The sequence below is a fragment of the Podarcis raffonei genome, chromosome 5, assembly GCF_027172205.1.
Source record: "Podarcis raffonei isolate rPodRaf1 chromosome 5, rPodRaf1.pri, whole genome shotgun sequence".
In the NCBI taxonomy this organism is placed as follows: domain Eukaryota; kingdom Metazoa; phylum Chordata; class Lepidosauria; order Squamata; family Lacertidae; genus Podarcis; species Podarcis raffonei.
In genome coordinates, this window is record NC_070606.1 from 76500289 (window position 1) to 76528157 (window position 27869).

At 42.6% G+C, this 27869-nt stretch overlaps 2 long non-coding RNA genes across 2 annotated transcripts in view; one reads left to right on the forward strand and one right to left on the reverse strand.

Moving 5' to 3' along the window:
- Nucleotides 1–226: 226 nt before the first annotated feature.
- Nucleotides 227–27722, reverse strand: LOC128414636 (uncharacterized). Its single transcript, XR_008330698.1, has 3 exons — nucleotides 27487–27722; nucleotides 25588–25653; nucleotides 227–1272 (listed from the first exon to the last, which is right to left on the reverse strand). It is a non-coding gene; the product is annotated as an uncharacterized LOC128414636 (long non-coding RNA).
- The window catches only part of LOC128414635 (uncharacterized), a 92139-nt gene continuing 67787 nt past the window's right edge, over nucleotides 3518–27869 (forward strand). The window contains exon 1 of the long non-coding RNA XR_008330697.1: nucleotides 3518–4253. This is a non-coding gene — a long non-coding RNA (uncharacterized LOC128414635). The remainder of the gene's footprint in view (nucleotides 4254–27869) is intronic.

A 27869-nucleotide genomic window follows, 5' to 3' on the forward strand; every position in this document is an offset into this window, starting at 1 on the left:
CTCTTTACTCTGTCTATCCACCACACACACACACACACACACACACACACACACTCCTCACTCTTAGACGTTTGCTACTTATTCCACTTGTTAACTTAAGTGTGTGTACATGTATGATTATAAAGAGAACAATATAATAAAATAAATGCTTACTTCTCTATTCATTTTAGAAAATAAATAGGATGTGCGCACGCGCGCACACACACACATTATGCTTCTTGTGTACAATTGTAGTATGCCCATTTCTTAATTTTATTGTGTATATCTAAATCTATCTTTTCAATCTGTCTCCTACACAGTACATAACACAGTACATAAGCACTGGATGGTCAGGATATAAATCTTTGTATAAAATAATAAACAAATAATAAACAATTCCAAAATAATAAGTCAATTCAATCTTTAAACCCACCCTTCCCCTTCTAGGTTCTGTAAGTCAGGCCTGCTTCATCCTCGATTAACAAGAAACAGGATCATGTGAAACCAGAGGGCTATTTTTACCGTGCAGCTGGAAGCTGTCATCAATTGGTAACATTTATTTCAGCCTTAGAATGATAGTATAAAATAGCATGAAGTTTCCAGATGACACCCCTATTGGAGGCAGTGTTTTTGAAGAATAATAAATCAAATTAACTACCCAATCATGCTGGCTTCTCCAAGATAATGTGTGTGTGTGTGTGTGTACACACGTTATCCTGGGAGAGTCTGTATTTATATATGTGTAGTGTGTGATAATCTTGCTTGCTAGGACACGATCCGGCAAAATAAAGCACTTTGAAGTCACATTTATTTCAGTGGCAGTATGAAGCATGGGCTTATGCTATTTCCCTTGCAAGCAATGTGCTTAATATTGTTATGCATAACAATTATTTAAATATGGATTATACAAGACAGGCGTATTCAAAGATATACCTGTGCTTGTTTATGTTTGCGAATGTCCTTTTACGACCCCCCCTTTTTTGACAATACTTTTAATGATATTTATTATGTGTCACCCAATTCGGTTATTTCTCATGTGCGTACGTTTTAAACCATTACAATTAAAAAAGGCAAAGGGCAACGACAGAGAAATAGGGAGGGAAAAATAAATAAACAAATAAATAAATTGCATTAAACACACACATACACACATCCCCCGCCACACAAAAAAACAAACAAACCCACTGTAAGGCCACGTGGTTTCTTTTCGATACTGCCTTTTTCACGAAAAGCGAATCTGGGAATTTGGAGATAGGTAACGTATTCTGCTTTGGTTTTTGTTAAGGAGAGTTCCTGGAAAACAAGAAAAGACCACGTTTTTAGAAGCTTCGCTGTGCTTTCTGGCTACATCGGGGCTGCCAGCGGTCTCTAACAGAGTTTTCCAATGCCACACATGAAACAGGCTGCTCTCTTTAAGAACACACAACGCTTGGCGTTAGATGTAGACTGGACGCGCATGCGCCTTCCTCAAGTTCGGGCACAGCTTCCACGTGCTGTTGCATATTTATAACTCTCAGCACTTCCTAAACTGTCTAGAGAAGGTAACCACACAGAGCCTAAATCATCGGGAAACCGTTGGCGAGGCTCCCAAAATAGTTTGGTAGGGGAATATGCACGTGTTTGTTTTCAGGCATCTATGGTTTAAGCAATATCGTAATACAACAAGGCACAGAAGGTTCATAAACCTTGACAGATAAACAACAAACATTGTAACACCCCCCCCACCCGGAAAAAACCCCGAGAGGCTCTATAAGGCGTCGGCAGCAATAGCAGCAGCAACAAGACCATTCTCAAGGAGAATTCTGTGATCGCAGCCACTCCGTGAACAATCATTTCACATCGGTTGAACCAGGAAGCCCTAGAGTTGCCACGCAGCACTGTTTCTGAAAGAAAACTTTATTTTTTACTTTCCTCACGACCCCATATATCCACATCACATAATGTTATCAAATGCATTTTATTCCACGGTTAGGTGGGCCCAACCACTCCTCTCGAATAAATCTTTCCTTAGGCCCCAGCGGTGGCTTTTTCGCTACAGAGTGAGACCCTAACGCTTAGCTCTGGCTTGTCTGTCAAATATCCTCCAGTCTGTCCCTCCTCCCTTTCTCCCAAGCCTCTACACGTCGGACGAGCACAACCTATCGCGTTGAATGAATCCTTTAGCTGGACTCCTCAGCACTAATAATTTTCAGATGAGATATCTGCCTAGGCCAAAAGCTTTCTCTGGTCCTAGGTGCTGACCAGAGCACATTCTCTCCGCCATTCCATCTACACCGGGGCGTAATTTACTTCTAGATCTTGTCCTACTCTTTTGGAATTAAAAGATAAACAGCGTGAAATATGATTGGAACCTCGGACCTGGAAGTGCAGTGATTTCAGTTGGCCTAACTTTCTAGGTAAATGTGTCATTTACAACTATTTAACGTGTGTGTGTTTAGAATGAGAATAGAGCCACCCTAATAGGCCAAGAGGGAGAAAAAGCTGCATAAATAAAACATTGCTTTCTTTTTAAAAGAAGCTATTGTTTTCTAGCCCATTGTCATAATGAGGAAATCACGCACCAGGTACGCAGCAGTGACTGCTCGAGCTATGTTTAGCCAGCCTTACAACTCAGTCAAAGCTCTAGGATTTCACCCTTCAGCGTGCCATTAAAGTCTGTAAGAGGGCACTGACTTAACGCTTAGCGGTACTTAAGCCTCTCTGAGTTATAGGTGGGACTAAAGGCGTGTAAATAGGTGGCACCTCATACAAGACAGTGGAACCTCACTCAGAGTCAGCTTTGTCTCTCTCCCTCCCCCCCCCCCCAATATAGACACACACACACACACACACACACGAAATCACCAATTGTCGATGACAATTTCCTCTCACCCAGTTCACCTCAAGGTGACATCAGGTTCAGACTAGAGACTCATTTTCAAAGTTAGTGGCTGGGCTATTATGGGTGGAGTAAAAAGACTACATGAATAGCATTTGACCACATCTCATTTGTGGACACTCTCTCTTCCTCCTCCCATATTTCTTGCCCCCTCCTCCCGTAATAAAGGATCTGCCATTATCAAGGTTATTTCGCCCTAAAAACAGCAACAAAATAAACAAATCTCTTCGGCGTTCCATTTCAGACCCCTGACATCTAAGCACTGTATGTGACAAGGAAATAACCCTGAGCCGGCAAATAGGAATAAAGGCTTAAATCTACTGTCTCGACTCCGATATCATTTACAACCATTTGTTTACACTAGGTTGGAATTTAAAACTAGAGACTTTTTTTTTAAAAAAAATGTAGGCTTCAACGACCGCAAATGTTTGTCGCAGTCCTACAACCCTGCGCCCACAGAGCATATTTTAGGCAGGATAACGTAAGAGATTTTGGTGACTTTTAAAAAGAGGATTGAAGCAAAGAGAACCACACGCGCGCACACCTTGATCACGTGTCCAGTCAATGTCTGTGTAAACAGATGGATTCGTTTTGTTCAAAACGTGGGTGGAGAAACCTCCGCCCCCCACAACTGTTGATCATCTTCCTTTTTAATCTTCCTTATTTAAGATCACTGCATTCTAAAAACACTGTTGCAAGGTTGCTTTGTTTACGCACACTAAATTAGCCTACTAATCTATACTTCATAGATCCAGTTAAACCCCGGTTTCTTCTTCCAAAATAAAGATGTTTAGATACTTTTTTTCTTGGGGGGGGGATATTAAAATGCTAGGGTAACAGAGAAGAAAATGCAGAAACACAGAACAAGATCCATAGTTAGATGTTTAGACCCTTCCCTTTCAAACTATCTAGCCTATTTTAGTATCTCTTTCATTCTTTTGGCCAATAATTAACAAGTACCCCCCCCAAAAAAAAACCCCTACACCAGCCTGGAGCTTTGTTTGAAAGCTGTTTTGTTTACAAAATAATATTTATTGTCAGGAGATTTCTCCCTCCCGCCACATCTCTTACCTCCGGAGCGTTTACACTTTTCGCTTAGCTGGAGGGAATGTGGAACTGAGATTTGGCCCTGGATATAATCTCCCCGTCTCTTTCCCTCTCCCTCTCTCTCCCTCTCCCTCTTTCTGTATAGATCTGGCACGGCTTTGCTCTCTTAACTCCCAGATCTTTGTTTCGGTGGTGGCGGCCAGAAAGAGCAAGAGAGCGCTGTGCTCTCAACTTCCCTCTGGCTTCCTTTAAAAACAACAACACACAAGTCCTCTTCCAACTTTTCCTCCAGTTATTCACTTCTCAACCCTACTGACAGCATTTGCCGAAAATCTACACTCCAGCTTTGGTAAGTGATGCGTTGCTCCATTGCAAAATGGCACTGCTCGGATAGCCTCTGCGCGCGCGTGTGTGTGTGACGTGTGGAAGAGAGAGAGAGAGAGAAAGAGTGAGTGAGAGAGAGAGTGTATGTTTTGTTTTGTTTGCGAGCAGCGTTGCCCAAGTACTTTCACATCAAGCAGGACAGAGTTAAACTATTGTGGCGTTTGAAATCGCAACAGGAACAAGCATGATCACTATCTGTTGGCTCGGACAGACTTTATGGCACGAAAACTGAATCTGCCCAGCAACTTTTTGTTGCTGGTATTGTTTTTGCTGGAGCTACTTTGAGGAGATCGAGGCCATGATATTTACATTTTTTTATACCAGGGCGTAATAACAAAGCTGTCACGGGGCTCTGAGATAATTCATTTAGGATTTAAGGGCAATGTAATATTATTATTAATGTTATTAATATTAATCACACTAGCACTAGTATTGTTGGAAATAATGCACCTAAAATATCCTTTTGCAATTTAAATGATATCTGCACATAGCGTTTTCCAGCCTCCTCCAAATACACGTTTTCACATGAACTTAAACTATTCTTATGAATGGCTTCTTAATGCGCCCATTCTATTAAATTGTAACTCGGAGTGACTGGAACTCACAGGTATTTAGAAAAGGTTTAATTTGAATTCCTCCTTAGTCCCCCCCCTTCCCTTCCTCCTTTTTTTTTTAAGGAAAGGAAAGTGAACATAACTGCTGTGTAGAGTTGACCTTTCGTTGACACGACTTGGTAGGAGACAGTTTGCAAATGAGGACTGGATAAATTAGATACTAAAGTTAGCGGGGTTTAGATGGTACCCGGCGATAAATCCACTGGAATTAGCCAGAGAAGTAGTTAGCCCTCGAGGTCTGAAAGTTTAGCAAAGTTCAAGGGAGTCTGAACGGCATCTCGAGAGAGCCCTAGAAATTACAATGGAAGAGAAGATGATTCCCTCCGGTGAAAAAGCACAGGCAGTAGCACTAGCGGCGGCGGCAGCAACAACAGCAGCAGCAGCACCTTCAAGTTCATTGCACTTTCAGATCTCGAAAGCTTTGGCTTTGGTTGTTCTCACTTTTCTGTAGTAGTTATAACAATAGCGTGGGCGCAGTGATTTCAGTTCTTAGAAAACCCAGCGCCGAGCAAGCGTGTGAAACAGTACGCTAACAGTTGTGCTAACAAGTGGTGTTACTTTCTTAACGCTGGAAGTGTGAACGTATTGCATTCCTCAAAAACAGCGTCCTTAAAAAAAAAGTGGGTCTAAATAAAGAACTTCGCGGTTTATAAAACTGCACACCGAGTTTACTCGTGGATTCAAATGGATCTCTACCACAGGGAGGGGGAGAGACTTTGGCTTCCGGAACAAAGCAAAAGCTGCACAAACAAACAAACATAACAATAAAAGCCATCACTCTTCTTGCCCGTTCTCCCCTCCATTCTTCTTACGGTGTTTACACAGTTTAAAGGAGCTGGAGATCATCTCGCCCTTGAATGCTTGTTCGTGTTATTAAACTTTATATATTATAAGACCCTCATATCTTTGGGTAGGTCTTAGTATGTGCTTTTTTTTAATAGCATTGGTGTTATATTAAAATCAAGCTGTTTGATTTGATACGGTAATACGAGACTTCCCACTGTCTGAAGGGCGAAGACGAGGTTCAATGCTAGAAAATGTCAATATAACTGCAGAGGACCGCCCCCCCCACTTCCCTTCGCACACCTGCCCCCGGCTCTGTTAACTTGTCAAAGGTTACTTAGTGAAGTCGTGCCACGTACTAACAACTTTTGCAATGGACTAATGTCTGTAAGGCTACAATCCTATCGATACACACTTACCTGAGAGGAAGCCCCATTGAATACATTGGGATTTAATTCTGAGTATCACACAGCAATGCACTGTAAGTTGCTTTCGGTAGGAATGTTCCCCTCCCCCTCCGATCAACATTTGGTGTATGTGTAGACATTTAACGGTTTTCTTGCCCACCTAACAGACTTTCACCTAGCACCCTAGAATGGCAGATTCCACGAAGTCCACGTTTTCAACCATTTTAACTAGCTAAAGTCTTCCTGCGCCAGGCACACGTCAACGAAACTCACTTTTATGTAATTTTGCACAAGATCTCGTGCCAAACTTACTGTTTCTTGGAACAGAAATAAATGATGTTGACTAGGTAAGAAGCAGCGGGCGATTCTGCATTCTCTAAACTGGCAAATTGTCTATTGTTAGACAAATTCTGGGGTGACTGGTGTAGAAGTGAACAGCCCCCTCCACCAAATTATCAGCGAGATTCTGCTTCGGTTAAGTCCTTATCCTGGTCGGAAAGAGATTTCAGCTGTACATAGATAGATCTCAATATCTCCCCCCCCAAAAAATAGGTCTTGGACCCCATTCTTCCACACGCTTTTGGGGGAGACATTGCCAGTTAACCAAGCGTGCTGGGGAGCAAACCCCTTTCATAATAATCGCAATGATCAAGAAATGACTTTAGGCTAGAGGGATGGTGGATGTCTGACAGAGAAGTGGAATCGCACTCAGGTCACATTCTTTGTAGTCAGGTTTTGGTAAAGTACCTGGCTTTCCCTATGATATATACAGTGCGCTATATATGTCCATAAAACAGCAGATACGCATCTATTATTGCCCCCAGTCTTAGACTATGCTGACAAGGTCATGGCAATCTATGTGGAAGAACGGCATTTCGATGCTAAGTACATTAACGTAGTGCATTAGAGTGAAATGAAGGGGACTCGCGTCCAAGGAAGTGTACTTAAGAGAGGAGTATAAGACGTAGGAGCCTTAGTTGCAGCAGGTTTCCTTTAGTGGATGAAGCGCCCTCCCCGTCAAATATAAAGTAGGTCTGGCCCTGGAGGCTCCATCTCGAACACTTGTTTTGGCATATCGTCTAGCCTATAAGTGAATGCGGAGTAAAAGGACAGAGGTGTTGGAAACATATTTTAAGTTTGGCGAAAGAGTAAGCTTCAAATCACAAACTGCAACCTTTCCTGATTTAGTTCTGACCGCCCAACCTTAGTTAGCGCAGCTACCTGGGTGTAAATCGATCTGAAGTGCATAAGAATGACTACTCGATCCTAAACAGTATCTAAAGAAGCGTGATTGACCTCAGTGGGGCATAAGTGCTTTTCGGACAGCAGCTGCGATCCCATAGCCAGATCACATCACCTGAAAGTATTCCAATCCAAACTGAAGTCCACGAGACTGGAGTTCTCATTGAAGTCAGCTGAGAATGAGGCTCACGCAAAAGGTCTTTCCGGTGTAGAGTGCCCAGCGTGTTTAGGATTCGGGTGTAAACTGGTTCAAATCCAAGTATTGCAATGTATTTGCATTGGGAACAAGCTCAGATATCTGATTACATTGTTGATATTACAGAAATCTACCAATCCACGTTCAGGAGGGAGAGGTGCCAATATCGCTGTGCGCGCGTTCAGACCTCCACACACCCTACTACTTTCTTCCAGGTCGGATTTGAACTCTCTGAAATCAATTCAAATATATATTTAACATAAACGGGGTTTCTATAAACACAGTTTGGTCGGAATACAGTTTGGCTTGCTGGGGGAAACATCACCTTAGGATGGTGTGCGTGTATATAGAGCACTTGTGTAGATATACCACATGTGTATAAATTCGCCACCAACTGCCATAACCCGGGGAGAAGATGGAAACAAACTGGGGGGAAAATCAGAATAGAAAAATAATGGCAGGTTTAAAAATTGTCTTAGCAGAACAACTCATCTAAAAGCGGAGTGGGTGGGTGTCGTCTGACAATATCCTGAAAACAGGCATATGTTGAAAATAAATTAGAATTGCTATCAGTTCTATTTCAATCCAGTTTTTATTGCAAGGCACCACATAAAAGCAGTTTGTAAACACTGTCTATACTATCTTCATCCTGCAGTCTGTCATTTTTAGACGGTTCTTTGTATCTGCAGAACATTTAGTTAATTAATCATGCTTGCGTTTTTCTTTTCTTGTCTGGAATCCACAGTTTAAGGAATGCGAAATGGTTCAGCGTAGCGCACGCTTTTAGACGACTGTTTACTGTCTACTGCTGTTATCTCTACTTTAGCATGCCGGCTGCAAGAGAGAACTACGACATACCTATACGTCTGGGCTAATGTAAAAAGGATAATTTTAGGAATGGGAAAATGAAAGATGGCCCATTCATGGAAAAAGGGCAACTCTTCTCCCCATAGCTAATGCCAGATTTTCAACTGACTACTCTAAGAATACAGTATCACCTAATCCCATGGATTTCAGCATGATTTTCTTTCATATAACAAGGAAACCAAGATCGGTGTGCAACGTTTTTATTTTATTTTATTTGGTAGACTCTTTAGCATCTTTCTGTTCCTTAGCCACCCCTGGGTTCTTTTTTTCGTTACTAAAGCCAGCTTGTTGGGGGGAGTCACTATGACGAACTCTTCCTCTTTAGCCTAGTGTTTGTGAATGAATTCCATTGTGTCTTTCTTAAAACGAAAATAAGTTGCTGTATGACGTAACTGTTTTGATGTAAAGTTGATGTAATCAGGAGGTGCAGAAGAGTCAACAAAACGTGTTCTAAATTTACACCTTTCTCATATAATTAGTTTTCTCCCTCTAACGGGAGTCTAACATCTCTCCCCCCCCCAATATCTTTAATTGTTGAACGTTCCTGGTTGCAAGTCATTGCAGCCAGAAAGGTTAGATGTATGATGGTGTGCTTTCAGAGACTTGAAAGGGGTTTCCCAATCCATGCACTCCATATTAAGTGGCTTGTGGATTGGGCTCACCACTAGCAGCAAGAGACAGAAAATGTTTTCAAGGTATTAACTTGCTAATAGCCATGAGGTGTGATCGCTAGGCTGCATTCATCCATCTTCCCTATGAATCATTTGAGAGGTTCCTGTTGTTTTATTGGGAACAGGATCAGACCTTAAACTGAAAGTGGGAAGGCAGTAAAATGATTGCACAGGTGCAGGGCTGCTTTTGATTATTAATAATTTTTGTATTGAGGACTTAATGTACCTGGTGGACTTAATTATTTTCCTGCAGTCACTAGCAAACATTTCATTTTAAAAATAAACATATTTGACTCCCCAAAAGACTGAGAAAGTAGAAAGTAAACACCTCCAACACCAGAATTCATCAGTTCTTTATCTACCTTTAAGGTAGAACGTTAACTAAATAAACACAACTGATTTCACTGTTTGAAAAACAATCATATATATATATGTTTAGTCAGAAGCAAGTTCCACTGTGTTCAGTGGGATTTACTCACTTGTGAGCATGTTTAGGATTGTAGCCTTAGGGTTTTATAGGCCTGAAGGAGCTCCTTAAGTACCATAAGTGTTAACATAATAAAAACGCCATCAAAATAATACCTGCATAATGACTAATATTTCTGTTAATTGCTTTAAAAATAATTTCTGACACTGTACTACAGAATCAAAAACAGGCTAATATCATTCTAGTACTATTATCTAATATTCAAAATACATGAAATAATTTTAATTCACTTACCCCCTTTTAAATGATAACTTTATAACAGAGGGTGTCAACCCCCCCAAAGAATTATGCATACCATAATTTTATGATTAAAATCTTCATGCAGAAATATTTCTTTTGAGTAGGATATCTCCTATATCACAAATTCAAATACTGCAATTCATATGAAAATGCATTCCAAAATGTTATATGGGGCTTTAATCTATCATACCAGGCCAAATCATTCCTTGTTACTGAAAAATAAATCTCATTGACATAAACTGTATTCTTTCATATCAGAATTGCAATTATATTTAACCATTGAGATATTAGAACTCATATTAAAAGTCATACACACCATCATAAAGTTGCTTAATAGGAGATAAAGAGACCCTGGAATGAAAATATAAAAACAGAACCAAAATCCTAGCCTCAGAAAACACTGAAAATCTATCTGGCAACCATATGGAGTGTTTCACTCTCTTCCACACATCCTTTTGATTATCTTATCAATAAAGCCAGAACTCCCCCTACTTGCTTATTTAGATATATAGCATTATCAACAGATTTTTTTTTTAAAAAAATAACCTCAAATTCATATTTGTGCATTTAAAATACACCTGTGGGCCACTAAGAAAACAAATACTTGGCATCAAGTATTTTTCTGAACAATTGACTCATATTCTGTAACAATTATGCCTTATCAGATAAGGAATATGATCCAACACAGAGTTAGGTCTTAGTTAAATATTCTTAAATCTGTGTTGGATTGTGACCAGAAAGAATATGTACCTTAAAAAAACAACACCCCACCATCACTGCTACCATCATAATGCTATACTAATAAAATGTATTATATCGTGGGGAATGAAATTGATGCCTTAGGAAAGAAATGCCAGAAAGCAAACGGAATAAACTCCATTCTTTATACCTGTGAATTTACTTGGCATTTCTTTATGTGCTAGATGTATATCTCTTTCTTTTTCTTCTTTTAAGTAAACAGCACAAAACACTAGCAAGTGGCTAATGTCAAACATTAACAAGCAAACCAATGTCAAATGTACACTTTATTTTGTAAATTAGTTAGAAGCATCTACATCACTGTTGCTTGTTTATAAGTTAACATGCCCAATATCAGGTCCCTTTGGGCAAAGATATATTGTCATGAGCTATTTTCTCTGGTTATCAATTGATACCCCATTTTAAAGTATGTTATCAGTGCATGGTTCTTATTCAGATTGGGTTCTACAGTTATATGCATATAGTATTTTTGCCTGACAATACTGTATAAACATAAGGTGTTACATTGTATGTGCCAAAAATTCTTATTCTGTGATTAACAAAAAAGAAAACAACTGTATGTGTGTAATTTTTGTATTCTGTATAAATGCACTGCGTATTTTATACTATCGACTCAGTATTTGAGGGTCTTTTTATGTGTGTGTGTAGAATGTGGGATTTGTTTTCTTGCATTTTTGCAAAAAACACACACCCTGTGCAGTGAAGTGAGAAAATGTGTTATTATTAAGGGACAGTGGGATACACACGTAGGAGAAAATTAAAGCCAGGTAGCAAGTGGAATTCCCACTATGATCTATGAGGGCTAGTATCTTTCCTTTTTTTTTATTCAGAAGAAAAAGGATATCAGAGAGGAATGCCAACTCTAAACCCGACAGCAGATCCTATGCAGAATTTTCGAGAGAAAGTGGGGAGAGGACAAACTAGTTTATAATGCAGCCTTATTGCATGTATTTTCATGGAAGAGAAATGATCCATTTGTTTTTGCCTTTATCAGATTCAAAGCAAGCAGTTTGAATTCCCCCCAATATGTGTACTAAGTGCATAAAGTATTTTGAATAAATGCCATGCAGCTCTTTGGTAGCTTGCAATTACTGTAGCACTGGGACTGTGCTTTGTGTGTGACTATAAATCCTGCAAGCTAGCACTGTTATTTCTAACACACCATGCTGGATTTTATATAAGTCTGTAGGTTTTGTTCCAAGGAAAACAAAATAATGAAAGAATATAAATATTAGATACCATTGCTCCAGTGTATGGTGCTGTAAATCTCTGAAGGTTTACAAAGAGGCACTGACAACATGTTGTGCAGCTGCATGTAACACCATTTAATGGTCTGATTTGATGAACTAGTTTCTCAGCACCTCATTGACAATCACTGATCGTACACAAACAAGTTTTGGAATGTCCCATAGAGCTTTTCTAACACCCTTATTATTTGTTCACCCTAAAATAAATTCAAAAGCCCCAATCCTTTGCTGCTCTTAACTCAGAGAACAATATTTTATGTGACTTCAAGGGGAGTTGTGTCTAAGAGGATGCTGAAATGCTGTCTGTATCACCTCTGTGCAATGTCTCCACTATTTCCCCCTCAACAATTTAAAGGACAAGTTGACAGTACTCTTGGACTGTGTGAAAATAAGACACATTTCTACCAGGGCTAGCCATAAGACAAGACGTCTCCAACTCCCATAGCTCAACAGGTAATTTAGGCCACATTGTCATAGGGCCAGTAAGAGCTGTTTCAATGCAATGCATTGTATATGCAATGCATTTGTGATAAGCAGCACACTGTACACTGAAAACATCAGGGCACTGGAATAGTATTACAATATCACTATACAATCATATTAGATTGGCTCCAGAGTGGTTAAAAGGTTACAGACGTCCTCACTTTCAGCAAAGCCACTGCAGAAGCCCAAAGGCTTGCAGCCTATTTCTCTCACCCTATTATCATATTTTGTGCAGTTGTGTGACCTTAGTGGATTCACCCCAATTGGACTCTATGGCATAAAGTATAGAAATGCAAATTAAAAATAATAAGCATTATTTATAGGCACAAAAACAGGCAGTTTTTCAATTCTACCAAAACTGAGTTTCAGAGAAACAAATGATGGGGAAATGTGCATGGATGAGGGAAAGAGAACAACTCTGTAAGTGTCCCGTGGTAGCTCAGCTGACCGAGAATCACCTGAACCACTTTTACTGGAGCAAATAGTGGACACAAATGTGCTAGAAAGCTATGAGCCAGCACAGCTCCAGAGAGGTGAAACAAAAGCATTATAGATATAGACCAAGTGGGGAACTTTGAAATGTAATAATAAGTACATACAAATATGATATATACATAACGCACACACACACACACAAACGTTTGCTTTTCCGGCATTAAGTTTGAACTCCTTCATTAAATTCTGATTCTCAAATTAGGCACAGGCAGTGAACTTTTTGATTGAACTGCATATGGCAACTTAGTATACTTCAATGAAGTTAATTCAACTTAAATAAAAAAAATACATCATCTTTATTGTCTTGTGGATCACACTTTTATTTGGCTCTGTAACCTACCCTGTTCCCATGAACTCAGGGTGGTGCTGTAATTCTGAAGATGAAAAATGGAACAGAAATGTGTTGAAGCGGGTATTCTAATTTGCCCTGTACATGTTTATCAAATATCTTTTGTATGCACAGAATTCCACTTGTGCCTCTTCCTCTAACATGAGAGAGAATCTGCTTTATCATAAGGCAATGGTTGTGTGATGGAAAGTTTGTTCGTAGATGTCCATAGGAGGAGGATAGCAGCAAGGCTTTTTGTGATGTTACTCATAGTTACTCATAAGAAAGATCTATAAACACCAGAAGAATGTAAGCACCTGAATTTGTGCTTAATTTTACATTGATTTCTTTAGGTTTTTTTTTTTAAAAATTGTATACTATACTACTTATAAGAATAAATTATTTGTATAACTTAGATTACATTCAATATGACTAATTTCTCTTAAATTCTCAAAGTTCTCTTGAAAAATTGGTGAATTGTACCATTGGGCTCTGAACAACCACAATGATTAAATGAAATTTCTGATATGGAGAAACATCATAGACATTAACATAGCCACAACTAATACGGTTTAACAATCAAATAGATAGTTTTTCTGCTAGTTGCATATGATAAAACTGTAATGAAATATGGAGTTCTCTGTGTGCACAGTAAATGTATGGCTGGGCTCCTTATATGTTATATTTATTAAAGAAAACAAGTGATCACACTGCAATATTAAAAAAGGTATGTAGGAAGAAAATAATAGTTTCTATCTTTTGAAACAGCACCTTCTGAGAACATATGTGGGTTTAAAAACAGTTGAAAACTGAACATTAAAAAATCTCAAAGTATTGATGTGTGCTTAAATAGTACCATAAAAGGAATGGTTTGTTTTCAGTACCCAGAAATTGCACTTGTTTTACTGAAATAAAGTCAAATGAATGCTTGTATCTAAATTTGGATGAATGAATGGGTAGATAGGGCCACCAACAGGAGGGTACAGGGTGTATACATGTACCAGTCCTGAGCTAGCAGGAGCCTCAGACTCGTAGCTTGAAGGAGAAGGAGATTATTAGTTGGACCTTCTGAAGAAAGTTAGAGCACAAAACAGAGCCGCAGCTCTAAGGTTCACCACTTGGCAGGCAGCACCATTGCTAATGAGATTTAATCATTGTTTCTAAGCAATCAGAGGAACAAATGCTGACTGCTCTCACCCTGGGATGTGGAGGTGCCCCCTCCCAGAGCAGCAGCAAAAGCACGAGAGGCTCACGGTTGCCAGCCTGATGCTGGAGGATCCTGGGGTTAATGTTTGTTTAAGAACTTACTGTCATGTCCAGATTATTTTATTTACTCCCTAAGTGTGCTGCCTATACAAAATGAAACACAATTTACTGGCTTTGATATGTTTTACTCAAAAGTAACCCCTCGAAAGAGATCAGGCTTCTTTCCTACAAAGAAAAAAGGGCAATGTTGGACCCCTCCTCCCAGTTTTCCATGCGTCCCACTCAGCCACCATGGGTTCAGTTGTCATCACTGGGCTGTTATTGATTAATATGAGCACCCATTTTTTTTTAAAAAAATGAACCAGAAAACAACTTACAGCTGCAGCAAGTTAAAATTCCTATACACCGTACACAAATAAAGATGTAAAAATCACTTTGCTGTCCTTGATAAAAAGTATATCAAGGAAACCAAAATGATTTTCATATCGGTTTTGCTGAGAGTTGTGAAATTGCATATATTAGTTGCTTGTTGTATCTTGATTTAACTATCAGGAGCTCAAGACTATGTCTCCCTCTTCCCCCTTTTATCTTTATAACAGTTCTTGGAGGTAGGCTAGGCTGAGAGTTTGCGTGTAAATAAAACCCCTGCGTCCAGTCACGCTTCCCTGCGTCGCTCTGCTCGGAAGCTGACCTGGCAGGAGAGCAGAGTAGCAGCGGTCCTGTGTCCGTGTGAGATTAGGGATAAATCAAGTCCAGAGACAGTCCGGTTCTTATCTCTAGAAGCGTTTATTTACAAGCCATAAATCAGTCACACTCCATCGGAACTTGGTGACATTCTCAGCCGTGCTCCAAAAGCACACAAGCAGCCTCTGTGCCGAGCTGCTGCTCAGTTGGAAGTGAGAGCAAGTCTGAAGGCAGAGAGACGCTGTGACTCACTGCTCTGCGACAAGCTCCTCCTTCTCCTCCTCCCAGATACAGGACACCACGGAGTTTTGACCCTGTCAGCTCCAAACTCCACACCCCCTCTTGTCCTGCATCTGGGGACAGTAGCCATCAATGCTTTCCCCATACACAGACCCTCACAGAACTCCCCGTGCTTCTGGAAGGTTAACGGTTTTGTGAAACCATCAGCGAGGTTCTTGGTTGAGGGACAGTATTTCAGAGCAACTAGCCCCTCGTGAACGCTCTGACATACATTCTGGAAACGTATGTCCAAATGTTTGGTCCTCGCCTTGAATTGCCCTGTCTCAGCCAATTTGAGGCATGGTTGATTGTCTTCATGCACCACAACGGGCAGACAATTCTCTCCACAGATTTCCTCGACCAAACACACATAGAACTCCAGTTCCCTGCAAACCTCTGATAGCGCACTGAACTCAGCTTCAGTAGATGAAAGCGCTATGAGACTTTGCTTCCGGGACCTCCACCCAATCACTGAGTCCCCAAACTTCACCACTAGGCCTGACACTGATTTGCGGTCCTCAAGGTTAGCCCAATCCGAATCTACCCAGGCGGTCAGCTTGACATCGCCCTCAGCTGACATCTTGAGGCAAAAGTCTTTGGTATCTTGCAGGTAACGTAGCACCCGCTTAACACCATTCCAGGCCTGCACACTAGGACTTGAAGCCTCTCTACTGAGCAGATTGACAGCAAACGCTATGTCTGGTCTGCTCCACTGTGACAGATATAGCAGACTACCCAGAGCTGACTGAAAGAGCTCAGTGTTTTCGAACACCACGCGTTCTACTTGCTGACACTCCTTCACGTACCCAGCCTCCATGGGTGATCTGGCACCTGCACAATCAGACATCCTGAACTTCTCAAGCAACTGCTCAATCTTACCTTTCTGGCGAAGCAAAAAGCTTCCATCACTTGCTCTTGTGATCTCTACGCCTAGATAGGACTTGACATCTCCAAGTTGCTTCAGCTTGAACCGCTTTCCAAGCTCCTTAGCAAACTTCTCTACCTGTTCACCTGTCCTTGCCATCAGCAAGATGTCATCAACAAACACCTGGGCCACTTGCTGTTGCAAGCCTGAATCTCTAATGTAAAGACAACTGTCTGCAAGAGATCTCTTAAAACCTAGCTTTTCTAAGGCTTCATGTAGGCACATATTCCAATTCCTGGCAGATTGGCGTAACCCATAGATGGATTTGTGCAACCGCCACACGACGCCTGGCTCACTGACTTCAAACCCTGGAGGAGGAAGCATGTACAACTCCTCCTGGAGATCTGAGTTCAGGTAGGCGACATCTACATCAAAATGGTTCACCTTCCAACCTCTCTGTGCTGCTATCGCCAAAAGCGTTCTCAAAGTCTCCGCCCTTGAGGTCGGCGAATAAACCTCTGTGAAGTGGACACCCCTTCTCTGTGTGAATCCACGGGCCACTAACCTCGCTTTGTACTGTGGTTCTCCTGCTTCTGTGGGTTTAAGACGGTAAACCCATCTGCAGCCTACAGCTTGCTGGTTAGCCGGCAGCTGTGTGAGTGAGAACACTCCAAGAGACTCCATTGAGTTCATCTCCTTCTGCATCGCCTCATGCCATTTGCTGGCTTCTTCCCGAGGCAACTTCTGAACATCCTCAAAGGATTCAGGTTCACATCTAGCCACACCAACCCAGACACTCGTGGCTTCATACCTTTCAGGTGGCTTCCCTTTGGTTGATCTTGCTGACCTCCTCAGCGTGAATTCTGGAACTGCGCCTGATTCACCTGGATCAACCCTCCTATCCTCTATGTCAGAATCATCCCCCTCTGACCTGCTGCGCCGTTTAGGGCGAACAGCTGGTTCTGCTGGCGAGGATGGTTCACTCCTTAGCTCAGACTTGACAGAGACCTGTGGAGGGGTCCTGGGACTCCCTTTCGGAGAGATACGGATCCTCTCCCTTGGAGATCCCGGCTCTGGACTCTGTGGCTGTGGACTGTGCACCTCAGCAACAGGTTCAGCCTCACCCTCCTCCTCTTCCTCATCTGAGTCTACCAGAACTTCCGGATTCCCGTGAAGACGCTTCCACCCACTCTGCTCGCAAAACTCAGCACTGCCGCTAATAAGCAGCTTGGACTGGTTTCCAGTAGGGTATGCAAAGCGCCACGCCTTTGAACCCGGCTCATAGCCTACAAAGATCATCTTCCTGGATCTTGGCTCCCCTTTTCTGCGCATGGCTTTTGGAATAAGAACCCAAGCCGTAGACCCAAAAGTGCGCAGAAAATGTACTTTAGGCTGCTTCCGGTGAAGCAGAAAGTACGGTGTGTCCCCTACACTGGAATTGAACACCCTGTTCTGCAGGAAACATGCTGTCCTATAACTCTCAGCCCAAAAGCGCTGTGGCAAACCCGAGTCTGCCAACATAGCATTCGCTGACTCCTGTAGCGTGCGAAATTTTCTCTCTGCAACCCCATTCTGTTGCGGAGAGTGGGGGGCCGTCAGTCGATGACTGATACCCTTCTGCCTGAAGAACGATTGCAGCGCAGAACCTGTGAACTCCCCCCCGCGATCAGATTGAAAGGAAATCACCTTGGTAGAGAACCGTAGCTCTACCGCTGTGATCCAATCCCTGATCAGTGCAGCTGCCTCTGACTTCTGTTGCAGCGCAAAAACCCACGAATGTTTGGAAAAATCGTCAACCAGAAGCAAAACCCATTTAGATCCAGCTAAAGAAGGTGTCGGCATGGGTCCCGACAAATCTGCATGGACAAGTTCAAAGGGTTTACTGGTTCTCCTCTCAGACCTGGGGTATGAGCATGTTGTGACCTTTGATTGCTTACAGGCTTGACAATCTAGGTATTTGTCACATGCTTTGAACTTACACCCAATGGTGTTGCCTGTGGCCTTCCTCACATATGACCACCCTACGTGCCCAAATCTCCTGTGCCATAAGTGTATACAATCATGGTGTGGTGGGACATTAGCGCACTGCCCTTGGGCGTCGTCAATGGACTCTCCACTAGCCCCATTTTCCACCAGCCCCATTTTCCCACCAGCCCCATCTTCAATGGGCATCTCCACCAGAAAGAGTGTGCCTTTTCTCTCGACACTGTAGATCTTCTTCCCATCCCTGTAGAAGGAACACAAATTGTTAGAGAACAGAACATCGAACCCAGCAGCCATAAGAGCTGGCACACTTAAAAGAGAGTGGGCAAGCTCCGGAACCACAAAAGCTTCTACCCAATGATCTATAAAAGAACAATAAAGAAACCCAGATTCAGTCAGTGGTCTTTGAGACCCATCTGCTAAGGTAACATAGCGTCCAGTTTTAACTGTCTTGCAGTTCCTCAGGAGCCCTGAAGATGTCACCAGACAATGCGACGCTCCAGAATCGATCACGAGAGATAAAGAGTGTCTCTGGCTGTTTTCCAAAGATGCCGTGGCGTTTCTCGCACTCCCATCGGTTGCCATGGCCACAGCCTCTCCCCGGCTAAGGCTTTTGCCTTTTCTCAGAGACGCCATCGCAGCTGTGAGGTGATAAGACGCCTTGTCTTTGTTTTTCTCCTGGCCTGCTGCTTTCCCACGTCTTTGCTGGGAACCGGCCTTGGGAACCTGCTTTGTTGACATTCCACGCCGGCCGGTCTCCTTGCCGCCACCCTGCGCCTCTAGCGGACAATTGCGGACCAGATGTGTGTTGCTACCACACCGATAGCAGCTCTTGGAAACAAAGGCTCTTACACAGTCCTCGCCACTCCTGGCTGCTGCCCCCCCACTCCTTCTTGGGGTGCAGCCTGTGCCCTCTTTCACAGCCCTCTGCCGCTTTGATTCTTCGTCAATCAAGCGTCCGCTAATATATTCGATCGTAAGATCCTGTGGTGGCATCGTTTCCATCGTGAGAACCAAGTTCTCATAACTCCTGTCCAAAGAGCTTAAAAGCGTGTAAGCCTTAAGTTCATCTGGGAAGGGCACATTGAGCTGACGCAGCTTACTGAAGATACTCAGCACCTGAGCAATGTGATCCCTTATCGATTCCCCTGGGGACAGCCTCTTCTCAAACAGAGAACGTATCACATGGATCTTTGCCCCAGCAGTGGTCCTCTGATGCACTCTAGTCAGAGCGGACCAAATCTGATGACAGGTACGTAAGCCATCAATATGAGGGAGCTGTGATGCTTCGATCGCCATCACCACATGGGACATTGCTTTCTTGTCTTTCTTTGCCGCCGCTGAGGCCCTCTCCTCCTCTGCGGGAGTTGCATTGGGCGGGGCCTGGACTGGATCGGCCTGCGTGCATTCCCATAGCTGCTTTCCCTCCAGCCAATAAAACATGCGCTTACTCCAGTCCTCCCAATTGGCCCCATTCAGTCTTTCAAAGGGGATATTGAAGCTCTCATTGCCCTGCTGTGCAGCAGCCATCTTCCTCCCCCCGGGGCTTCAGCGTACTCACAAGTTTGCCAGCAAGTCGGACTCTCGAAGCAGCCGTTCCTCTTGGCTCTTGGCTCCGCTCTCCGGCATCTCCCGGCAGGAGATCACAGCAACTCACCGCTGGCAGCCTTCCTCCCTTCTCACACTTGTCAGGAAACACGTAGCGCCATAACCTTTGCGTGTAAATAAAACCCCTGCGTCCAGTCACGCTTCCGCTGCGCCGCTCTGCTCGGAAGCTGACCTGGCAGGAGAGCAGAGTAGCAGCGGTCCTGTGTCCGTGTGAGATTAGGGATAAATCAAGTCCAGAGACAGTCCGGTTCTTATCTCTAGAAGCGTTTATTTACAAGCCATAAATCAGTCACACTCCATCGGAACTTGGTGACATTCTCAGCCGTGCTCCAAAAGCACACAAGCAGCCTCTGTGCCGAGCTGCTGCTCAGTTGGAAGTGAGAGCAAGTCTGAAGGCAGAGAGACGCTGTGACTCACTGCTCTGCGACAAGCTCCTCCTTCTCCTCCTCCCAGATACAGGACACCACGGAGTTTTGACCCTGTCAGCTCCAAACTCCACAGAGAGTTGGTATCTCAGACATCAGAGCTGTGAAGCCACACACACTTAGAGGTGTGTGGGTTGCTGTTGTTTGCTTGTTATTAATCAGGGTTGGCAAACATTTTTGGTTTTGGTTTCATTTTGGTATTTTGCTGTAAATATCAGGACTATGAAGTGCTGCAGTTAAAACAAAGGGGCAGCTATGAATCACATTATATACTTGTATCGTCCATTTCCACTCAGGAGTGCAAGGTTATGTACATTATCTCTCCTCCCCGTCCCACTTTTATCTTTGTAATAGGATCCAAATCAAAATAACAACAACAACAACAACAACAAGAACAACAACAACAACAATAATGGCCTTGAGAGATAGGCTAGCATTGGCTTTCAAATTTTGTTGGTGCCCTGTGTGAAACCAACATTTGGTGCCCCACCACCTTCCATTCTAAGTCATTGTAGTAGCACCTCCCTGTAGTGCCCTCTCAGCTCAGCACCGAGTGTGAGTGAACTGGTCATGCTCCCCTAAATCCACCTCTGAGACCAGGATAAATTAATATATGTAAATAAGCAATAGTTCTTGCCAATAGATTGAGAGACAGGGAACATAATCCATAAACAATGTACTGGGCCCAGGAAATCCTGCTGGTATCTTTGGATAGACAAATGGAAGCTATTTGTGTATAGAGGATCATGTAGCCCTCTTATAAAATTATGCAAAAAAGTATATGCGTTTGAGAGAAGGCAGACTTTCAAAGCATCTCACAAGTGTGCAAATGACCAAATGATTGCACATAGACATGCTGAGGCTGCACATATATGAGAACAGTCTAAAAAATTACTCCCAACCTCAACAGTAAGGAAGCGCTGGCCACAGCAGGCCTGTTAAGATTGTATGACTGCGGACTCTTAAGCTTGTCTGGGTTTTTCTTATGCATGTAAGCCTGTACTGTTTCTGTATCGTTTCAAAATCTACCAAATATCATATGCTGACAAGAGTCTTAAGGGAACAAATAGGATAAGAGGGAGCATTTTGTTCATTTTATGGAGCTACTTGTCATTGAAAGTGTTTTATGATTCTTATCTCAATCATTGTTCAACAACCTTGCACAGTAAATTATATTATTATTATTCCTAGATTTAGGACTTGGAGAACTGTGGCTGAAAAACAGTGGCATTTTCCATGCAAAAGAATTGATTAAAGCTGCAATCCAAGGCTCCCCCTTACACTGTGGGGGTTTGGCTTGAGTGAAGGCATCCCTCTGCCTGCTTCTGCTAGCTCAGCTGGCCTACTACTTGCAAAGCATGTGGGTGGCGTGCGAGTGCAAAAATTGTTGTAGCCCAGAAGAAGGCACTGAAAAGTGTTGTTCCAAGGCAGGCTTAGCAACTTCAGGATCCGCTGGATCCCAAGCCGCTCTCACAGTCAGCACTGGCAAGAATAGCATCAGATCCAGGGAGAACCAGTATGCCAGTCTGTGCGATAACAAGCCTCATATAATCAACTTGCTGAAGTCTAATTAATGCATGAAGGGGTTAACGCTATAAAGCAAGCTGTCCTGTTAGCAATATGGCTTCTTCTCACTTTGGGTGCCAGGAGGTTTGAGCTGGTTGTTGCAGCTCAACCACATAGCTCTCACCAGCGACTCTTGTGTTCCTACATCAATAACTTAGGAACTTTTACCACTTCATACCTAAGCTAAGTTTTATTGCCTGTGCAGCTTTTCTTTTATGAGAAAGCACATGAACCTGACCTTTGAAGAGTTTGTAAGTAAACAATTTTTTAACTTACCAAATGTGTGGTCTTTTCCTATGTTGGGGGAATTGGGAAATTTCAGGATTCACTTGGAACGGCGTATTTTACAGTTCTAACAGCAAATATTTTCCCACATTTTACTTGGCTGAATATTGTGTGACTTTAAATCTCTGCTGCAGTTCTCTCACCAAAGATTACTTGCCGCAAACTTGACACCCGGGAATATTTGCATCAACACAGCCTGGAGATGGGTTAAGGACTGGGCCCAATCTGCATACCCACCCTTCCACCACAGTGGAAGTAACAGTCCCAAACAGTCTTACACTGTCTGAGATCATCCCCCCCCCATAGCACAGGATGGTTGTACACTACCCTGATATTTTATATGGTGGTATATGAATACTTAAATAAATAAATAAATAAATAAATAAATAAATAAATAAATAAATAACTAAATAGAGAGCACATTTGAGCGATTAAGGAAACAATCCAAAGCAAAATCTGTTGGGACTTAGGGATCTGGCAGATCTCCAGTTGAGCCAGGAGCATCCTGACATAGCTGGGTTATTCCAGTAACTCTCCTTCCTAGCTGGAGATTCACCAATGTATTTTCCCCACCCCAGCTGAGCCTCAGGTGGCTGAGCTGAGCATATGGCAGATCTTAAGCTAGTTAATAGAAACCCCAAAAGGGGTGTGGTGTGGCACATGCAGGACTGGAGAGGGAAGACTTCTGATGGATACTAATCATGTTCGACTCAATCACATGCCCATGCGACCCAGTATTAGTTAAGCTGGCAGAAAAGATGGAATGGCAACCACCCTAAAGAAAGATGGGAGTGAGCAACTGGATTTTTTAAAAGCTTAGATCAGGAATCCCCAAACTTGGCCCTCCAGAAGTTTTGGGACTACAATTCCCACCATCCCTGACTACTGGTCCTGTTAGCTAGGGATGATGGGAGTTGTAGTCTCAAAACATCTGGAGGGCTGGCTTAGATTTGGGGACGCCTGGCTTAGATTCTCCCAGTCAGGACACTTGAGATGTCTGCTATTATGTGTAAGTGATATATTTCTTAATAATCAGCAGCAAGGTATTTCAGTTATGTGAAAGGAGAACCTCTTAACACTTATTCCTCACCCAAAGGATCAAAGTAAGGATGTGACACCTTTGGAACAAAACGGGAACTTTATTTACACTCAGTGAGGTATTTACAGTTTAGTGCAGGCATATGCAAACTCCGGTCCTCCAGATGTTTGGGACTACAATTCCCATCATCCCTAGCTAATAGGACCAGTGGTCAGGGATGATGGGAATTGTAGTCCCAAACATCTGGAGGGCCAGAGTTTGCATATGCCTGGCTTAGTGGTTACTCTGTTAAGGCACAACACTTCATTTCAACCAAACACTCTTTACAAAGATAGTTAAGAACTACTTTAAAACGGTCTCTGAATAGTCAAATTCCTCCTAGAATAGCTATTGGACTTACACTGCCAGTAAAACGCTGTGAGACCCTTCTAGGATCATTACCCTCCCCTCAGGGAAACAATCTGGGTACTCCTGCCTAAAAAGGTAAAGGTAAAGGGACCCCTGACCATTAGGTCCAGTCATGACCGACTCTGGGGTTGCGGCGCTCATCTTGCTTTATTGGCTGAGGGAGCCGGCGTACATGTGGCCAGCATGACTAAGCCGCTTCTGGCGAACCAGAGCAGCACACGGAAACACCGTTTACCTTCCCGCCGGAGTGGTACCTATTTATCTACTTGCACTTTGGCGTGCTTTTGAATTGCTAGGTGGGCAGGAGCAGGGACCAAGCAACGGGAGCTCACCCCACTGTGGGGATTCGAGCCGCCGACCTTCTGATCGGCAAGTCCTAGGCTCTGTGGTTTAACCCACAGTGCCACCCGCATCCCTGCCTAGCTAACCCCTAATTCAGCCCTAGCCAGTCTTACTGCTCAGCCAGCAGTAGCCTTGCTCCGGAACAGAGTTTGGATCTGGTGTACCTCACACCACCTTGTTTTACATTAGTTTCTTGTATACAAGATTGCTTCTTTCAGTAGTTTTGATAGGACTTAAATGAGGAGGTGATTCAGAACTCTATAGAGAAGAAACATAGTGAATTGTGCCCAGAGGACTTTAGGAAGCCACAGTACATAATGAATTATTGGGTAATTATGCTTCTGATGGACCATCACTGGCACCAGTTGTAGCCTTTTAATAGTCTTGGGTTTCACATGCAAGACTTTGTAACAGTCAGCCCTTGAATATACAAAAGCACATATGAGGGATGCTAGATCTGAATCCAAAACATCTATGTGGGTCACCACTGCCACCAAACTTCCATATATTTGTATACCATCTATCTTTCCTCTTACAAAATCACACAAGGAAGGATATTCAGAAAGAAACTGATTTGCCTTGACCTGCGATGCACGTTTCATAGCTGAGCAGGAATGTGAACCTGGGATTCTGATGAAGTCTAACATTGTGGAAAACTTTCAAACAGCTTTCAAACAGAGTGCTTTGAAACTGCTAGGTGGGCAGGAGCTAGGACAGTGCAATGGGAGCTCACCCCGTTGCAGGGATTCGAACCGGCGACTTTCTGATCAGCAAGCCCTAGGCTCTGTGGTTTAGTCCACAGCACCACCCGCATCCCCTTTTAATCAGAGCTAGATATGTGTAAACCCACTAAAGTAAATGTCCTTTTGTGTGGCTAACTCCCTGGTGGTGACAACTGGCCACTACCTCTGCTGCTATTATCATTTAGCAAGTGTTCAGACACTGAGTTGTATGGTTAACTTGATTTCAGTGAGTCTACTCTCAGTGCCACTAAATCAGTTTTAACACAAATTTACAAGTCAACCAGCTTATTATTATTATTTATCTAAGTTGCTGTTCAAATTTTCACTCTGATTAATGACTGGAAAACGCACACATAAATTTTAACAAAAGTTTCTACAATAATTTACTACAAAAAGTTACTCCAATAAAACTTAACATTTTATACACTTTAGGATTATAGGTTTGTTTCCCAAATATTATACTTTTGAGGGTTTTTAAAGTAATATTTAGTATTTCACTATTCAATATTTAGTAACAGGTACTTGTACTTGCTGCTGTTAAAAATCTGCAGAGAGCATAAAACTTTTCTATGGATACTTTTACCTTCATTAAAGACAAACATCTCTTTAATTTTTTTTTAACTCACAAAAGAAGACTGAGAGGAAAATACAGTGATGGCTAACATTTCAGGTGCCACCAGTGAATTATTTTTACATAAACCTCAAGTGAGTTAAATCATTTGGCAGACTATTCTTCTTGCATGATAGAGCATGTGTTGAGTTAAAAGACATTTTTACAAGGTCGTATGGAAACGGGGCTAATACGATCACAATTTTTCAGGTTCTGACCTTATTGCTGTTGTGCACTGAGCCTACAAATTGGACACTTGCAACCCTATTACATGAAAATAAATTGGAAATGACATTTTATTCAAGCAGATATATATGTGCCTCTTGATATTCTGAGGAAAGGGCATTTAACTTTTATTTACTGCTCTAGTAAAATGTAATTAAATAGCAGCTATGTTGATATGTCAGGATAGGCAATGATACAATAGTCTCACTTACATGTCTGGGGTTGGTTCATCATTTTGCAGCTGAGTGAATCCTTCATGAAGTCAGTCAAGATCCATCCTGTAAAGCAGTATGAAACATATCTACATATATCTTGGATTTTTGTTACGAGTATAATAAAACAGCTGATACGTCAGGCTTAAATATATTTGCTTGAAAGCAGTTCCTACAGATTTTAATGGAATGCATTTCAGGGGGAAAGGTGGAATAGCAGCAGCAGCAGCAGCAACAACAACAACAGGGAAAAATATTCAAGATAGAATCATAGGTAAAGGTAAAGGTAAAGGTAAAGAATATCAAGATAGAATCATAGGTAAAGGTAAAGGGACCCCTGATCATTAGGTCCAGTCACGGACGACTCTGGGGTTTCGGCGCTCATCTTGCCTTACTGGCCGAGGGAGCCGGCGTACAGCTTCCGGGTCATGTGGCCAGCATGTCTAAGCTGCTTCTGGCGAACCAGAGCAGCGCACGTGTACCTTCCCGCTGGAGCGGTACCTATTTATCTACTTGCACTTTGTGCTTTCGAACTGCTAGGTTGGCAGGAGCTGGGACCGAGCAACAGGAGCTCACCCCATCGTGGGGATTTGAACCGCCGACCCAGATGTGATACAGGAGTCCATGAACAGGCTCCACCTCCATTTATTTGAAAGATCACAGCCAACACAGGGTTTTGGCTTTTTAAAAGCCCCTTTTCTCCACACCATGCCATTTCTGTGCACTGCTTTTTAATTTTTTTTAAAAAAAGGTATATAAATGTTTAAAACAACAACAAACCCAAGACAAATTTCAGTGACAATTACCCCTTTCAAACTGTTATTTGCCCTAGGAAAATGTCACATAGCAACATAGGAAGTTGCCTTATACCTGTTTAGACTATTGGTCTATCTAACTCAGTACTGTCCATACTGAATAGCATTGCCTTTCCAGGATTTCAGACAGGGTATCTCCCAGACCTACCTGGAGATGCTAGACCTGAGAACTTCTGTGCAACACAGATGCTCTACTTTCCTAGTCCACCAACAGTGGGGTCTACTTGGGCTGCTTTGATGTTAAAAATATACCATAGGAAATCCTACTCATGATTGTCCCACATCACAGCTAGTTTGTCCATTACACACCAGAGACCTGTTGTTCTTGCTTTCTCCTGACCTACCAGTCCCACTGGGCATTAGTCACCACTGGATATACCTAAAAATTCTATACCTGCCTATCACCTAATTCTGTATACAGTGGTACCTCTGGTTACATACTTAATTCTTTCCGGAGGTCCGTTCTTAACCTGAAACTGTTCTTAACCTGAAGCACCACTTTAGCTAATGGGGCCTCCTGCTGCTGCCACACCGCCGCCACCGCACGATTTCTGTTCTCATCCTGAAGCAAAGTTCTTAACCCGAGATACTATTTCTGGGTTAGCAGAGTCTGTAACCTGAAGTGTACGTAAGCTGAAGTGTATGTAACCCGAGGTACCACTGTAATGTGGTTGATAGTCAATGTGACATACAGGCACAGGCCTTGATAACATATCCCCTCTTCTTTTTGCCATAACACAAAGTAGCAATTGAAATTAGTGATGTTACTGAAATTCATATTTACCCAGTTCAGTATACAAATGTGTCACAATGGTAATTCTTGGCTTCAATAACAATGAAGCACAATTTCCTAAGGAATGATGATACATCGTGTCCTCCCTAAAAGAGGGCACGTGTTGCAGTGAGACCTGGAGGCTGACCTCCTGGTTGTGGGTGGGTCTATTGGATAGCCACAACGCCTGATTGGTAGGTCCCTTGTTGCTGGGTGTAATCTGGCCAATGGGGTGAAGTCTAAATGGTTTGAGGACCTATTTAATCCCTTGCGTGTGACCCAGAGATTCTCTTTCAGCTTGTGCACACTCACTTGTGTTTTCGTTTTCTGGCAAGAGATTTACACAGGGTAGCTTCTTTGCCTAACACACCCACCTGCTCCCTTCCTCACCAGCAATATATAGTTATCATACTGGAGACAAATAGCTTAATATTCAGGCCTCAGCTGTTCACTTTTCCCTCAGCTTTCTCTAGTTTTTGCCTCACAAGTCCTTCATCAATGAACTTTCTCAACTCCACACTATTTCTCCCAACCAACATTTAGCTGTCTTTTCTTCACTGACTGGAACATCCAACCAATCAGAGCCTGTTGCTTCCCAGACCAATCAAAATGGATCCAAGTGATCCACCCCTTCTGTCTATGAATACAAACTGCTGTTCTTGCTCTCTCCCTCCATTTTCAAACCTATCACCAAA